Source organism: Monodon monoceros, unplaced genomic scaffold, assembly GCF_005190385.1.
Source record: "Monodon monoceros isolate NGI ecotype Baffin Bay Population unplaced genomic scaffold, NGI_Narwhal_1 Super_Scaffold_11, whole genome shotgun sequence".
Taxonomy (NCBI): Eukaryota; Metazoa; Chordata; class Mammalia; order Artiodactyla; family Monodontidae; genus Monodon; species Monodon monoceros.
This window is the reverse complement of record NW_021703767.1, coordinates 120,741,556-120,760,331: the sequence shown is the minus strand read 5'-3', so window position 1 is coordinate 120,760,331 and position 18,776 is coordinate 120,741,556. Positions and strand designations below refer to the sequence as shown.

The 18,776-nt window shown below is 36.9% G+C and overlaps 1 protein-coding gene across 7 annotated transcripts in view; it reads right to left on the bottom strand.

Annotated features, from left to right (window-relative positions):
• Positions 1–18,776, bottom strand: part of TFDP2 (transcription factor Dp-2) — a 168,665-nt gene that overhangs the window by 72,653 nt on the left and 77,236 nt on the right. For 2 of the 7 annotated variants that reach the window (XM_029213889.1, XM_029213892.1), the window contains exon 1: positions 1,492–1,544. The exons of the other annotated variants lie outside the window; for them this stretch is intronic. The gene's annotated coding sequence lies outside the window, so the exon portion shown is untranslated. Of the gene's footprint in view, positions 1–1,491; positions 1,545–18,776 lie in introns of those variants that run through there. 7 annotated transcript variants of the gene reach the window in all.

Here is an 18,776-nt window from a genome sequence, read left to right as displayed (position 1 = left end):
AAGTATTCCTTATATATTTTATAGTGGCTTCGTTTTTTTCCTAATATTCTTTATGACTTAATAATCATTTTCTCCATCACTTAAAGGCACTAAAATTAGCTTTCTCACATTTCCACTAATTACACGTAAAATTTTTAAGATTAAGAAAAGCCTCTTCAAAAAGTATGTTACTCAGAATATGTTACTCTATACTGTTTCTCAAATCCTGAATGTAAACTAATAAATTTGAAATGACTAAGTTTTCTTTATTCACTGAGTAAGTCAGATTTATGGCCGCCCCTCCCTTTTCCAGCTACTGTGAATTTTGAATGAAACAACCTCAATTGTAACAGAAGAAACATCTGTTGCTTTTTCTCTTCATCAGGGCTTTCCCAACTGAAAGAAAGCCTCTCTGCCTGACCTCCTCTCCCACTCCCACTCCCCCTCCCCCCGACACTAAGTTCCTTCAAACTTTTTTTAAAGTACATGTATGATTGAAAATTGTACCGTGTCCATTTAAAATGTCATAGTTTACCTAGAGACATTCACTTTACTACAGTTCAAATAATGAGTAAATGTTATTCACATACATCACGAAACCAGAGATGTTACTGGGAGACTATTAATTATAACTAAAATACAGGCTTCAAGAGTATACTTGAAGTGATCAGCTCAAGTTGTCACACATTCCAGGCTCACGTAGTTATTGTCTATGGTAAAGATTTTCTTCACAGGGTCCAGATTCATATAGGATCTTGCACTCTATATTTTCTTTGCCAATCCAACGCGAACATAATGGCAGTCACTACCCCAAGAGGCAGACACCAAATGGTGCCACCCAAACTCTCACACTGTGCCTCATAATAAACCATAAAGCAGTGGAATGCACCGGCCCCTTTATGAGCAAACAATGCCTGAGCTTCATTAGAATACAGCTGACATTTTCAAAGCACAAACACTTTTAAGAAAAATGTACTAGGAAAAAAAGAGAATGAAACAGCTATAAAAGCTGAAATGTTTTTGTACGTGTCAGGTTTATTTCAAAGATCCTGAGGAAGCATATTTTGCTGTTGACAATTTCAAAGTTTTCGTAAATGGAAAAAAACATGTAGAGTTAGAGGCAAAGCTTATTTTATTAACTACTGGAAAGAAATGAAAGTAAAAACTCACATCTGAATTGCACTCACAAGTAAGAACCACGAAGTACCTTTAATATTATTCATTTCTTTAACTGCTTCTTTAGTTCTTGCACGGAGAAAATGGAGCTCCAGAATTATCTTTATATTTAAATTGATTTATATAAGTAACAGTGATAAACTAAGCTTACTCTACCCCTCCCCCCCCACCCCAACCCCCATACCCTGTAGCTTTCCTGTCTGCAACAAGCAAGGACGTCTTGAATTCAGCGTGCTCCTGGCTATTTATCAATTTAACACTGCTGCTGTTGAAAGAATATAAAATAAACCCTGTAAAAACGCACCCAGCAGTAAGAAACAAAATGATCTCTCTTACCTGGTCTAATGAAGCATGCCTCTCACTGCAGTACCAACAACACTCTACAGTCTTTGTTACCATTCAGTGGAAACTTGAGACTGTGTCAGACGTGAGCAATCGAGCTCAGAAACACTCAATTTAAAATACTTCTCAATAAAACTAAAAAGATGCTCAAGAAAATAGTTTCGTTACTAGCTTTTAAAAGACATATGAATACTGTCTAATGCAACAAAGACACTTAAAAACGAACAAAGTACAGGTCTTACTGACTGTTTTAGAAATAGGCTTAAAATAAAAGTGGTGAAACAATACAATGCCTAACTCCACCCTAACATTTTTCTAAAAATAACTTGAATTTTAACTGGCTAAAAACCAAGATGGAACTTACTTATGAAACCTGCATATTTCGAATTATACATGTCAGGGTATTTGTGGGCTCCGAAGCAGTCACAAAGCAGGAGACCTCAGTGCATCTTGAAAGCAGAGCAAAAGCACCATGAGTTTCAGGGGGGGTAAAAAAAAAGGAGGAGAAACTCTTGAAAAACTAGTCAGGCTTTTCAACCTGTAATAACTGTCCAGCTCCTCTGGGAGGAAAAAAAAAAGTCCTGGTTCTGCCCCCTGAGATAGGAGGCTATGCTTCAATGCCAAAATGAATGACAGGCCCATTTCTGATATCAACAAAGAGCAGCTTAGTGGTGCTCGAATTTTTTTCACTTTCCCACACAGTTAGAAGTTCTAACTTTTTCAGGTTAGTACCTTTGTATCTAGGGTTAAGTACCTTTCTCCATTTTCTCGAGAGAACCCAATTATGTTGTCCTAGTTTTTTAAATGATTAATTAAAAATACATACCTAATTATCTTACTTGGTTTTTCCTAGGCAGGAAGCTGAACAAAAGATGACCTATTAAATTCCTTTCCAAATCTAACCTTTGCAATATCAGATTACCATATGACTAATTATTAATATTAATAAGCTGTTCCTGCATCCTGACAATGGGCCCCAAGAGAAAGAAAAAGTAGGTAACAAACATAAAAATAAGGTAAAGGAGACTATAAAATTTTCAAGCAGCTCGGTGTAAAGATCATTTATCAAAGTACATGTCTCTGATTATACAAATTCAAAACAATAAACGCTTCAGTCAACAGACATATGAGCCAAGCACTATTTTGGGCTCCGTGGATACAGCAGTGAACAAAAGCCAAATGAAAATCCCTGCCTTCAGTGGTTTATATCTCAGTTCCCTGAAAGTGTAACTCTCCTGGATGAATAAGGTACCTTTCCTTCTTTGATTAGGTACCACCTAATCTGAAATATTCCTCTCTGAAAGTATGTCTTGACAACAGCTCCAGCAGGGCAAGGATCTTGCGCTTGGTTTAGTGCTGTATCCCCAGTGGCTAAAACAGAGCCTGTTAGACACCCCAATAAACATATACTGAATGAAACAGATCAAACAGAGCTTTTTCTTAGTCAAGTTTTTCTTTGTAAACAGACTATGTACCACATATTACACTTATATACACACAGAGATATGTCCAAAATAATATAGCGTAGGGTATAAATTAAATTGAGCTGCAAGTACATATTAGCTTAAAATGGAAAATACAACCTCTATGGCTCTGTATCTTTTCAGATTCTAAAATCTGTTTTCAATATCAAATGAGGTCACTATAATATCTGAGTAAAGGAATCAGTTAAAATTCTATACACTAAGGTTTTGTGGACTATCAGTTTTCAGAGGAGTTTTTAATAAAAAAAGAAGAAACTTGAAAATTACCCAGCATCCAATCAGTTTTGTGTATTAAAATCTAACATGGTTACATCTGTTTATATATCCACATTTGGAAATAATTTTAATCTCCCTATCCTGCTTCTCACCATTCTTGATCACCTTACCAGAAACCACACAGAGTAAATATGCACATACTTCTAACCTGTGAGGTTAGCCAGAAGTGATCGCCCATGTCACCCAAGGCCAGGATATTCAGGGTCTAGATATTGTCATACCTACTCTGCTACAGTCTTAAAAGGAAATTAAACTTTCTAATACTCAGGCACTGCGATCCTACTACTTCTAGTAGTAGGAAGTAGGCAGAGCATCCCCTCCCCCGCCCCCAGGGCTGGACAGTGATTTACATGTTCAAATATTCTACCTGGAATAGTTAGTATGTATTCTAACAATAAATTAACAGTAACCCAAGGTCAGGAAGACATTGTGATGACTGAGGTCAAGTAATGAGTAAAATAACATTGGGCCAAAGTAGGATTCCATTGGTCCTGCAGGAGCAATGTTTTTTCTCCCTAACCATCATTCATCTTTCCTTCAACAAATACTTATTGAGCACCTACTATGCATCAGGCACTGAGCTAGGCAGCAAATTGACCTGCTCCTTATTGCCTGCTCCAGAGATCTGACCTTAAGCCCTTCTCTACCATGTTTACTTGTCCCTGTTTCCCTTCCTTGCCAGTGCCCCCTTTCAACTCCCAAATTCTTCATTCACATTCACACTGCTCTTCAATCTACTCCCAAGCCTTTCTCAGCATGCAGCTTGATCACTACCTTCTGTATGCCTTCATGAGTGTACGACACATTGTGGGGAAGTTCATGAGTCTTCCCACTGGCATAATAAAATGCATCTTATGTAGGTTCTCCCAAACAATTTCTCCTTAATCTTAGATAGAAAATCTACTTAAGGGAATTCCCTGGCAGTCCGGTGGTTAAGATCCTGCACTTCCACTGAAGGGGGCCTGGGTTCGATCCCCAGTCAGGGAACTAAGATCTTGCAAGCCACACAGAGTTGCCAAAAAAGAAAGAAAGAAAATCTACTTAAGCATTATATTATTTACAACTACTGATTATCTAGCAAACACCAAAGGGAACAAGCCATTCTCTTCCCCAAGTTTATAAGCTAACTTATTTGGACTAGGGTTTGCTATGTCTATTGGCCATCTGACCAAAGATTAACCATATTTTACAGATACATTTGTGATTCTATAGGCAGAAATTACACTATGATAGCACAATAATAGTTTTTACTTGCCCCATGCCTGCTAAATATAACTATCTACCAGATCCATATCATGAGGTACATACTTATTCACATTTTCAAGTAAAATGTCTAATCTCCCTGATGAGGGCTATGCCTAAAGCAAAGAGTTCCTGCTACTACTTGCATGGGTAAGTGTCGGTTTCTTAAAAATATCATATAGTATTTTTCTATGCACTCTCGTGTTTATTGCAGCATTATTCACAATAGCTAAGACATAGAAGTAATCTAAATCTAAACTTCCAGCTATAAGATGTATAAGTTCTGGGAATCTAATGTATAGCATAGTGACCATAGTTAACTTCACCTTTGCACCTCCTCTTCCTCTACCTTTTAAACGTAGACATCTTTCAAGGTTCTGCCCTTGATGCTCGTTTCTCCAAGATTTATATTTCCTCTTTGGAGGACATTACCCATTTCTATGGCTTTGTCACCTCTATGTAGACGACTACAAAAATGTATACTTCTAGTCTTGGGCTTCTCTGCTCTAAACTCTCATTGCAATGGCCTATTGGACATCTCTGTCTACAAGTCCCACGACGTCAACGCAACTTCTGCAGGATTGAGCTCCACGTCTACTGTCCCAAAGCAGCTCACCCTCCTCATTCCCCATCCTTGTTACAGGCATCATCATCCTGAAAAGAAAGTGATTTTCTGTTCTTGCCTCTTCCTCACCATCCAAATGACCACGTTGTTTCCAGTTGTTGTTTTTTTTTTCTAAAACACACATCATTTCCCTGATTTAAAAAACAAAACAAAAGAAATAAGAAATACAACTTTTGATGACCTCCTGATGGCTAGAGCTGCACTATCAACATTGGTAGCCTTAGCCATATACGGCTATTTAAATTTAAACTGATTAAATTTAAATAAAACTAAAAATTCAATTCCCAGTTGCACTAGACACATGTTAAGTCCTCAACATGTGGCTAACAGCTTGCAGATACAGAACATTTCCATCATCACAGAAAGTTCTATTAAACATCTTTGGTCTAGACAATAACAGCAAACGACCTAAGACTGCTGTCTAAATTTTCCTCAATCTGGCCCCTTTCTAAACTTATCTTCTACCAAAATCCCTTTGCGTGCTTTAGTCACAGCTGAATTAGCGGAGCCGAAGGCTTTCCAGGATGAGGGAGGCATTTGCCAGTACCTCAGAGAAGGATCTATGGAAAGGGAAGAGACCAAAGGCGCTAGAGAGGACAGACATAGTTCACTAAAGCCCTCACAAGTTAGGAAGGGACAGAACTTTAGACCAAAGATTTTCAGCCCTAGAGAAAGAATATGTTACAGTGGAGAAAGCATGAGTATTGGAGTCACAACACTTCACCCAAATTCAGGTATTAGTTGAGTTATAAGGTAAAGAAACTCAACTCATACTAGTCTGACTTGAAAAGAAATTAGTTGGCTCAACTGGCTAGCTCACCGAATGCAAGAAAAGATTAGAGAACCAAACTAGGAGGGTCAGGGGGCAGCAGGGTCTCAGGAACTCTCAGGCTGCCAGGACTGGGTCTGTCTGACTCCTTTCTTTTACCTCTGATTTTTCTCTCACGCCAGCATCATTCTCTTTCGCTACAGATCAGTATTCTTCAGCTGGCGGGAAACATGGTCATTGACGTGTCATTAGTTTTATATCTTACAGATTCCACTAACCCTCTCTCAGCCTGTGCCTTAACATACCAGGAAGACATCCATTGGCTGAATTTGGGTCAGGTGCTCGTCCTGGCCAGTGAAATGCTGTCAAAGTGATGATGTGCTGGGGAACAATCAACTGTGGCCAGAAGGACATAATCACGAAAATGTAGTAGCTAGGTAGATGAGGAAGAGATATGTGGAGGGGTTTCCAGGCATCTCACAGATGCCACTAAAATCTCTAGCTGAATCATTTAAATATAAGAGAGTAAATGATTTGCCACTAATCTAGTAAAAGGTAAAGTCAAGATTTGGCTCTAGGTTTTCTGACTCTGATGTCTGTACTCTTTTCATTAGAATATTCCTAAATCATCAAAGGGTTGGGGGTGGGGTTGGAGGGCGGGATTGGAGGGTAGGTGAGGGTATGTTATCCACTTATCTCTTTAAGGCCACACTGTTCACTTTGTAATAGACTCTGCCCTAAGCGGCAAGAACTTTAGCTTTCAAACTTCCTTCCCTTTTCAGAAACTTTAATTTTTCCCTCTTCACTGAGTTCATCTTAACGTTTAAGATGCAGAGGTCTTTCCTTTCTAACTGCTGCCCAACTAAAAACATCCTCCTTTCTGTCTGACGGAATTTTTTGAAAGTGTGATATCCATAGCTGCTCTCTCACCTTTTTACAAACTATTAATTATATTTCAATTCTTAAAAAAAGCACCAAGTACCTCCTACATGATACCTACTGTACTAGGCACTAGGGATATAAAAATAAAGGGCAGAGTCCTTAGCCTCAAAGAAACGACCCAATTTGGCTTCTCTCCAAGTGCCCAAATGAAACTGTACTGTCTAGAGTAGACAAGGAGCTCTACTTGGAAAATCAATGTACACTTATGCTCCATAACCTTGCGAATTTGACCCTGCTGACCTCACAAATCTCACGTTCTTAATACCATTAAAATTATCCTCTCTTGGCTTTTGTAAAGATTTTTGTAAAGACTCTTCTCTGTTTCACTCCAACCTTCTAGGCTGGTTCCTTTTATTTTTTTTTCATTACTTGTATTCTAAATGGCTCAACCACGGCTCTCTGTTCTTACTATATTTTTGTTTTAGAAGGTGACTGGCCACAAAATTTATTACCCACACTGGGTTAACCATTGAGAGTTAAAGGGGGCACACTATTAATAATTATACTGGGATACAACTGAAGCAGTTTGGAAAAACTGGATCATATGGATTCCTGCTTAAAAACCTTCAGTGGTTCCCTTCTCCAAATCCTTAAGCATACAAAAACCTATTTAGAACTAATTGTCTCTTGCAGATTAAATGCACACCTTTTTTATGGCCTTCAACCAGTCCGTAGAGTACTCAGACTACATTACATCCAGTGGAGAGTCTCACTTGATTTCTTCCCCATTCAACAGAAATCTCATTACTTCCCCCCTGTCAATAGTGCCCAGAGACTAAGAAGCCCAATAATTCAGATGAGAAAATGGAGGTTTACCACATCAAATAACTTGTATAAATGCTACAAAATGGTAGAACTATGATTCTAATCCAGTTCTTAAAGTCCACACATTTAAAGTCTATGGATAGTAATTAGAGATATAAATTCAATGAGTAGATGTAATCAAAAGGCTTACTAAGGGCTTCCCTGGTGGCGCAGGGGTTGGGAGTCCGCCTGCCGATGCAGGGGACGCGGGTTCGTGCCCCGGTCCGGGAAGATCCCACATGCCGCGGAGCGGCTGGGCCCGTGGGCCATGGCCGCTGAGCCTGCGCATCCGGGGCCTGTGCTCCGCAACGGGAGAGGCCACAGCAGTGAGAAGCCCGCATATCACAAAAAAAAAAAAAAAGGCTTACTAAAATCTAGTATTGTTCTTTATGTCAAATATTAGTTCATTAATGCCAATTAAACTATTCCAGATGAGAAAAAAATAAAGAAAGTCATTTCAGTTCCCCTGCCTAAAAATCTCTGATGGTTCCCTCATCAAATAAATCACACTACACCCTTAATAATCAGACCCCAAATTGCTTTTCAAGGTCTATTTCCCACAACTCCAGAGGCATGAATTATTTACCATTCCCTGAGCAGCCCATGACCTTACTGTTAAGCTCTCAATATTCTTCACCTGGTAAACTAGTATTCCTCCAAAACCATAAAATGTTACCTCCTCAATTAAGATATTCCCAATTCCCTAAAGCAGACCTGGTCTTATTTTAAGTTCCCATATTCCTATTCCCACATCATATTCCTTTGTAAGTTACATGTCTGTGAATTCCTCCACAACAGGTTTTTGGCTCTCCAGCCCTCCCATTCCATCCCTGTACCCTTCCTGTCTAAAAAACCATCTCGTACACAGTATATATTCAAACAATACCTATTAAACAAATAAATGAATGAATAAGTGTCCTTTACTGATCAAACACCTTCAGTTGCTTCCCATCTGTTAAAAGAACTCCACTGACAGCAGAAGAAATTTTATTTGCTTTTGCCTGATTTCCAGACTCTTAATGATTAGACCCAGATGAATTTTTATAATAACTTTCCATTACTAATTACCATCAACTAGCTGTCCTCTCCGTTAGTAATCCACAATTTTCTGTAATAGTTTTCCAAACATGCCAGAGATATTGCTGCAGTTCTGTCCTAAAAATTCATGTTGGAAAGAGGATTCTGAGAAGATGCCAGAATAGGAAGCATCAGGAATCCATCTATTCACCTGGGCAACAATTGCACTGGCAGAATCTGTCTCATACAACTCTTCTGAAACTCTGGAGTCTAAGGAAGTCTTGCAACTTCCAGAGGAAGGTCTGGATGGTAAATTTCAGCTAATTTTGGTCAATTTATAGCTGATGGTGCAGTAGTAGCTACCCCTCCCCCAACCCCAGCCATGTGGCTGGCAGCTGTACACTGTTCCTGGAGCAGTTTGCACACAGCATGTGGGAGCCAGGGTGGGCAAAAAGGGCCCGGTCTCCAAGTATCAGGCATCCGTGTCCTGGTTGGGGACTGCTGCTTCTGCTCACAGAGGTGCAGACAAAGAAGTGGACAGCACTGCTGTTGTAACTCCTCACATCGTTCCACCCAGCCCCCCGCCAGCCCCCCTCCAGCTGAAGTGACTTCCAGGGGGTTGAAAGGACTCCTGGCCTTCCCTCCCTCCTTCATTTTTCTCTTTTTACCCTTTCCACAGCCAGACATTAAAGACTAGGACATTGCATATCTGGGAAAATTAGAAAGTGACCACACACACCCAGGGAAAGGCTCAGAAAAGACATGAGCAGACCTTAAGTTTACACCTCAGGCTGATCCTTGGCACAGTGACAGCCCACAACAATTTTTTTTTTTTTTTAAATGAACAAAGCCAGTTAACAAACAACAGCAAACCTTGGGGACGAGGGAAATTCTGATTTCCAGAGTTACTACGTTATTAGATCTACACACCCAGTTTTCAACAACGAAAAATCACAACAGGAAATTATGGCCAACTCAAGGGGAAAAAAGAAATCAGCAGAAACTGTCCCTGAAAAAGTCCTGATGGCAGACGTATCAGACAAGGCTTTAAAACGACTGTCTTAAAGATGGCTGCACATTATGAATATATTCAGTGCCCCTGAACTGCATCCTTAAAAATGACGAAGCCTGTGAATTTTGTTACGTGTATCTTACAGCAATTTTAAGAACTGAAAGAAAAAAAAACTCACAAAGGAGTGGGCACAGAGGGTATATGGGAAACAGCTGTATCTTTTGCTGTGAACCTAAAACTTTGCTAAAAATATATACACTGTGTATTTAAAAAGTATACAACAGGACTTCCCTGGTGGCGCAGTGGTTAAGAGTCCACCTGCCAATGAAGGGGACAGGGGTTCGAGCCCTGGTCCAGGAAGATCCCACATGCCGCGGAGCAACTAAGCCCGTGCACCACAACTACTGAGCCTGCGCTCTAGAGCCCATGAGCCACAACTACTGAGCCCACGTGCCAAAACTACTGAAGCCCATGCACCTAGAGCCCGTGCTCCACAACAAGAGAAGCCACTGCAATGAGAAGTCCACGCGCCACAACAAAGAGTAGACCTCGCTCGCCGCAACTAGAGAAAGCCCGGGCTCAGCAATGAAGACCCAATGCAGCCAATAAATAAATAAAAATCTTACTTCAGCCACTTACTAGCCACATGACTTGGGCACCTCATTTAACATTTTCAAGCCCCCATTTCCTCATCTATAAAACAATACATTACAACTATCAATAAATGCTTTTTACTCTAATATAGATGTAAAAAAAAAAAAATCTGGATCATGAATGCCATTCTGACCAGAAGACTAAAAAGGAAGAGGATTATCAAACCTCAATATTCTCTAAAACGCAATCATGACTGCATAATATTCCACTGTGTGGATGTATCATATTTTATTTCCTTATAAATGGATATTTCCACAGTTTCCATATTTTTGCACTAATAAACTATTATGTAATAAGCACTTCTACACTCAAATCTTTTTCTTTTCTAATGACAAAATCCTGGAACGGTTTCCACTGGGTGAAAGACTGTAAATTACTTTAAGGGGTTTGATGGGTATTACCAATTTTCTCACAGAGTGCTTGTACTGATTCACACTCCTAATAGAAGTAGATAAGAAGAAATGAATAAATAGGATAACAAGAAGTGGCTATGAAATGAAGATAACCAACTTTTCTTACCTTTGCCAACACAGGTCATAATCTTAAGAAAGTCTTTGTTAATTTGATAGAGGCATAAGATTTTGTTTTTAAACAGCTTTTTACATGATGTCCAAAATACTACACATGTACAATGCAGAAAAATTATAAAATATATGAAAGCACATAGGAGAAATTTAAAATCATCTATAATTCAAACACCCAGAAATAATTATAATTAATGTCTTATATACATATATCAATTCCTTTTCTATGCTACATATTTTTTGTTTTCTAAAAAAGCAAGGGGGGAAATCATACTGTATATGCTGGCTTAACTTTTTGAACTTAATAAACTGCTTAGTTTATAATATCTATAGAATACCACCATACAACAGTGTCACAATATACTCATTTATCACACTGCTTCCAATGTTTCATTCTTATCAACAATGCCATGGTAAACATTCTCTGTTAAAATCTTCCCACAGATCTTTCTTTAATTAGGATAAATCCACAGAAGAAAAAATGTTGAGTCAGAGGTTGCATATTTTTAAGATTTTTGATAGGTACTGAGCAAATTATCCTCCAAAGAGGTTGTATCACTCTATGAGTTCCCATAATTTCCTCTACCTCCCCAAAGTGAGTATTAACAAAAAACTCACTTTGCTAATATGACTGGCAAACATCGGCTTTGTCAGTTAAATTTGCATTTTGATTACTGGTTAATGGAATATATATTCATATTTTTATTATCCATTTGCATTTCTTCTGTGAATTTCCCACTCTGCTGCCCCGTTTTTTCTTGTAATGCCAATATTTAATTTATATAGTTGTATGACATTTAGTTATGGTGTTTACTAAGCCTCCTTTGGTCTCTGATCTGCCTTGTTTTTGAAGATCTTGACAGTTTTGAGGAGTACTGATCAGGCATTTTGTAGAAAGCCACTCAATCTGGGTTTTTCGGATTTTTTTTTTTTCCTCGTTGTTAGGCTAGGATTATGGGTTATTGGGAGGAAGATCTCTTCACATCATATCGAGGACACATGCTATCAGAATGACTTATGACTATTAACGTTAACTTTGAGGATCACCGGGACAAGCTGGTGTTTCTAGGCTTCCCCACTGTAAAGTTACTTCTCCCCCCTCCCCATATAGACACAAGTCACTCTTTGGAAGCACTGAAATAAATGTAGCCCACACTCAAGGAGAGGTTGGAGGGTTAAAGCTCTACCTCCTTGAGCGGGGAGTACCTACATACATTTTTTGGAATTCTGTACGGGAGACTTGTCTCTTCTCTCCCACTTAATTATTCAGTCACTTATTCATATGACTATGTACTTGTTTATTTTTATTTCATACTTTAGGTTAAAATCCAACATTACGTTATTTATTTTGTTGCTCAAACTGCTCCAGTTTTGGCCCCTGGGATCTTTTTCAGGTTGGCTCCTGTGTTGCTTTGGCATGTTCCACTTTTTTTTTTTTTTTTTAATATTTCCTTACTTTCTGATACCATGTTCATTTTGTATATTTCCTGTGCAAACATAGATTAGCTATTTTTCCAAGGAGTCCTGGATGCTTTTATTGGAGAACGGTATTAGACACCAAGATCTGGGCAGTGAGTGACATTACTGGCTTTTAAAAACTCTAAAAATATTTGATTGAAATGGCATTACATAACTGTTATTTGCTTTGGAAGGAATTGTCAACTTTAAAATACTTATTTTTCTCTGCTAGGAATATGGAATAACTTTCATTTATTGAGTTGTTAAAAGACAAGACTTGCCTTGTGCTAAGTTGTTTCTCAGCATAATAAAACAATTGCTTTTCTGTATATCACAGCAATGATAGTAATTTATATATCACTAGTATTTCCTCCATCTGCTAATGCAAATATTCCAGATCCTACAAAGTCTCCAACAGCCCAAGGGATTTCTGTGAGCCTTTAGAGGAATGAGCCTCAGCCTTGGCTGCACATTAGAATCACCTGGGAAACTTAAAAATCTCATGTCTAGTCACATCTCAAACCAATTCCATTGGAACCTCTGAGGGTGGGAAGTACTGTTCTAAAGGTCTCTGGTGATTACAATGTGTATCTTAGCTAGAGAAACACCACCTCAGTCTGTTTCATGGCCTCAATGAAAGCTCATTTCCAGTAAGTACTGCTGAGCAATGCTGCCTGCAGTAGGCACAGATCACCTCCCCCTTCCTCTGCAGAAACACTGGGCATCCATAAAATGCCAAGCTTCAAGTTTTGCCTTTTTTGAAATAAGGAAGAATATTTTGCTCCCTTACTAGACTGCCGTATAAGAGATACACATAAGCAGCACTGCCTGTGTCTTAACAAGATGATTCTTGTTCAATTATGTTTTAAAAGATAACTGTTTTGTTGTCTTCATAAAAACCATACCCACCCTATTCTCATAGGATTCACACATGAGTTGAATAGGTCTGGCCATAAGACAAAACTTAGTAATTACCACCATGCACTATTCAGAATCATTTCCCCTTTCCAAAGACCAAGATTTTTCTTAAAGGTTCAACCTCTTTTTCCCTCTGAGATACGATGAACATAATCATGGCAACATCAAAACCCACACCCAGCTCAACTCCTGACTGACTGACTCAATCCCACAGACAACTGCCCTATGAGAAGTAGAAGTGTGCCCATTTCCATGTATAAATACTACTTATTTCAAGCTCTACTATGCTTCTGTACAAGGCGTCTGGCATTAAATTAAAATTGTAAAACACACACAAAAGGGAAAAAAACCCCACTGCCAAGAAATATAGCAGCCAATAGAAACAGACTCATATGTGACCTGAATGTTGAAAATATCAGACAGGGGCTTTAAAATAACTATTTAAACTTTCTCATTATTAGACTGGAAGAAAATTTTTTTCCTATCTTTCGTCTTTAATCACTTGAAAAGATAATTGAGAGTCTAAACCAGAACACTAATAACATATTACAGGGCTTATAACTATGTAAAAATAAAACGTATGCTAACAATAGCACAAAAGAGGAGAGAGGAAATGGAAGTATACAAGGTATGGCATAAATTCTTTGAAAGCAGACTGTAATAACTTAAAGATGTACACTCTAGGGCAAACCACATTAACAAACTGAAGAACAAAAATCATATGATCATCTCAATAGATGCAGAAAAAGCTTTTGACAAAACTCAACATCCATTCATGATAAAAACTCTCATCAAAGTGGGAGGGAACATATCTCAACATAATAAAGGCCATTTCTGACAAACCCACAGCTAAAATCATATCCAAAATCAAAGGTGAAAAGCTGAAAGCCTTTCCTCTAAGATCAAGAACAAGACAAGGATGCCCACTCTCACCACTTTTATTTAACATAGTATTGTAAGTCCTAGTCAGAGCAATCAGACAAGAAAAAATAAAATAAATAAAAGGAAGCTAAATTAGAAAGGAAGAGGTAAAACTGTCAGTTTGCAGATGTCATGACACCATACATAGAAAACTCTAAAGTTGCCACTAAACAACTTTGAACTCATCAATGAATTTGGTAAAGTGGCAGGATACAAAATTAATATACAGAAATCTGCTGCATTTATATACACTAACAAGGAACCATCAGAAGAGGAGAAATTAAGCAAAAAAAAAATCCCATTTACCATTGCATCAAAGAGAATAAAATACCTAGGAATAAATTTAACTAAGAAGGTAAAAGAACTGTACTTGGAAAACTACAAGACACTGATGAAAGAAATTGAAGACAACACAAACAGATGGAGAGATCACTTTGTTCACTGATTGGAAGAATTAATATTGTCAAAATGAACATATTACCCAAGGCAATCTACAGATTCAATGCAATCCCTATTAAAATACCCGTGGCATTTTACACAAACTAGAATATTCCTAAAAGACCCCAAATAACCAAAGCAATTTGAAAAAGAACAGAGCTGAGGTTATCATACTCCTTGACTTCAGACTATACTACAAAGCTACAGTAAACAAAACAGTATGGTACTGACACAAAAACAGACTCATAGATCAATGGAACAGAATAGAGTGCCCAGAAATAAACTCACATACTTATGGTCAATTAATCTATAACAAAGGAGGCAAGAATGTACAATGGGGAAAAAAAGACAATCTCTTCAGTAAGTGGTGCTGGGTAAACTGGACAGCTACATGTAAAAGAATGAAATTAGAACATTTTCTTACACTGTATACAAATATAAGACCTGAAACCATGAAACTCCTAGGAAAAAACATAGGCAGAACACTCTCTGTCATAAATTGTAGTAATATTTTTTGGATCTGTCTCCTAAGCAAATGAAACAAAGTAAAAATAAACAAATGGGACCTAATTAAATTTAAAAGCTTTTGCACAGCGAAGGAAACCATCAACAAAACAAAAAGACAATCTACTGAATGGAAAAAAATATTTGCAAATGATACAACCAATAGGGGTTAATATCTAAAATATAAGCAGGTCATACAACTCAATATCAAAAAAGCAAAAAACCCAATCAAAAAATGGGCAGAAGACCTGAATAGATATTCTCCCAAAGACATACAGATGGCCAACAGGCACATGAAAAGATGCTCAACAATGCTAATCATCAGAGAAATGCAATCTAAATCACAATGAGGTATCACCTCACACCTGTCAGAATGGCTATTGTCAAAAAGACCACAAATAAGAAATATTGATGAGGATGTGGAGAAAAGGGAACCCTCATGCACTGTTGGTGGGAATGTAAATTGATACAGCCACAACAGAAAATAGTATGAAGGTTCCTCAAAACACTAAAAATAGAACTACCATTTGATCCAACAATTCCACTCCTGGGTATATATCCAAAGAAAATGAAGACCACAATTTGAAAAAATACATGCACCCCAATGTTCACAGTAGCATTATTTACAATAGCCAAGATAATGGAAGCAATCTAAGTATCCATCAACAGATGAATGGATAAAGAAGATGTCACACACACACACACACACACACACACACACACACACACACACACACACAGAGAAATACTACTCAGCCATAAAAAAGAATAACATTTTGCTATTTGCAACAACATGGATGGACCTAGAGGGTATTATGCTCAGTGAAATAAATCAGACAAAGACAAATACTGTATGCACTTATGTGTGGAATCTAAAAAATAAAACAAATAAATGATTATAACAAAACAGAATAAAACAAAAACTTAAAAACAGGTATAACAAATAAGCAAAAATAGAATGTAAATTAAATGGAATCACACAAAAAATTCAATTTATCCAAAATAGATCAAGAAAAAGAAAGAAACAGAACAGGAAACAGATGGGATATAGAGAAAAAAACTAACAATATGGCAGATTTAAATTCAATCATACCAATTATTATATTAAATATAAATTATCTAGAGACCCTAAGTAAATTCAGAGATTCCCAGAACAAAGAATATTACCAGGGATAAAGACAGGTATTACATAATGATAAAAGAAAACAGCACAAACAAACGAACAAAGTAACACATAACAATCCTAAATGTGCATGTGCCCAAAACCAGAGTTTCAAAATATATGCAGGAAAAACTCACAGAATAGAAAAATCAACATCATGATTGGAGACCAACATTTCTCTCTTAGTAATTAACAGAATAAGCAGACAGATAGAAAGGATACAGAAAGTCTGATCAACACTAGCAATCAACTTGACATCATTGATATTTATAGAACACTCCACTCAGCATCAGCGAAATCCACATTCTTTTCAGTGCATTTGCAACATTTACTAAGCTAGACCATGCAAGAGATTGTGAAGCAAACTTCAAAACAATTCAAATAATCTCCAAAGGATGTTCTCTGATAGCAACAGAATTGAACTAGAAATCAGTAACAGAAAAGGTCTCTGGAAAAACATCTCCAAACATTTAGAAACTGAACAACACATTTTCAAATCCATTGACAGATACAAACTACCAGAGCTCCCTCAAGGAAAAACAACCTGAATAGCCCTATACCTATTATAGAAATTGAATTTCCAGTTTAAAACCTCTTCGCAAAGAAAACTTCAGGCCTACATGGCTACATACAAACTCTTCCAGAAAACAGAACAGTAGAAAACACTTCCCACATCATTTAATAAGGCCAACACAACGCTGATACCAAAACTAAACAAAGAAATAATAAGAAAATTCCAAGCCAATATCCTTCATGAACCTTAACAAGTCTTAGAAAGGAATGAAATTCTGAGACATGCTACAACATTGATGAACGTTGAAAACAATATGCTAAGTGCAATAAGCCAGATACAAAAGGACAAATAATGTATGTTTCCACTTATATAAGGTACCAAGAATCATCAAATTCAGAGACAGAAATTAGAACAATGGTTACCAGTGGCTAGAGAAAGGGGAATAGGGAATTATTATTTAATGTGTAGAGTTTTATTTTGAGATGATGAAAAAGGTATAGAGATGATGGTGGTGATGGTTGCACAACACTGTGACTGTACTTAAAGCCACCAAACTATACCTTGAAATTGGTTAAAACAGTAAATTTTATGTTATGTATATTTTACCACCATAAAAAATCCTTAACAGAACTTCCCTGGCAGTCCAGTGGTTAAGACCCTGCACTTCCACTGCAGGGGGCACGGGTTCGATCCCTGGTCAAGGAACTAAGATCCCACATGCCATGTGGCACGGCCAAAAAGTTAAAAAAAAAAGTACCAAAAAAAATCCTTAACAAAATGTTAGCAAACTTAATCCAGCAATAGATAAAAAAGGATAATACATTACAAACAAGTTCTATCCAAAGAATGCTGCTAGACATAAATAATGCAAAAGAATCTACAAAAAAGCTATCGAAAGTAATAAATTTTAATAAACTAATGAGTTCATAGCAAGGTAGCAGGCCCCAAATATACAATATACAAAAAACACCAAAAAATAGTAAACTTTACTGCACATAGATCATACCTCAATAAATCTGACTTTAAAAAACAAAACAACAGGAAACCAAATAAATAATAGTGGTACCAGTGAATCTCCTTATCTTGTTCTTATCTTAAATGAGAATGTCTGTTTCTAATGGAAATGTATTAAATATAGTATGTTTCTAATGGAAATGTATTAAATATAGTATTGACTAATAACTTAGTGATAGACATTTAAAAAATATATTTTAAAATATCTTTAACCCCTAGTTCATAAGGATATTTTTTTTAAAAGTGACCAAATCTTTTAAAATGTAGCCTGAAAAGTATTTCAGACAAAAATATGGTTCCTCTTTAATCTACCTATGTAAATATATTAATGGTAATTTCTTAATATTAAACCAACCATCCTTACTTTCTTGAAGCAAATTCTGGTTCATGGCATATAGTTCTCTTAATATAATGTTAATTTTATTTGCTAATACTTAGGTTTTTTGCTACTATAGTTGTGCAATTGGTTTATAACCTTCTGTACTGTTAAGTTTTATTTATGAATTAAATCAGTTTTGTTCCATGTACTGGAAGTCTTTGGTTTTATACTTTGCATGTTTTATTGGCTGGATTATCTGTTCTTAGAAACAGGGAAAAGCTTGCCCATAAAACTGTCAGGAATAGAGTCTTTTTTAAAGTAAATTCTTTGGACAACATTTGCTATTTCTACCAACGTAATTAGAATTTTCAAGTTTTCTACTTAAAAAAAAAAATCAATTTGGTAATTGATATTTTCCTCCAAATAATTTTTATCAGTATTTTCAAATTTTTCAACATAATTATTATATGATACTGTTAATTTTAAAAATCCTCTAATATTTCTCTAATATTCCAATATTTTGCTAAGTGACTTCCTAGAGTTTATTATGGCCAATCTACCTGGATCTTTCAATTCTACACTTTTCTATCTTCTGATTTTGCTCAATTTTGTTTTTATTTTTATTACATGCCTCCTGTTGCTAACCTTTGGCTAAATTTGGGAGGTGAATACATTTTTTCTT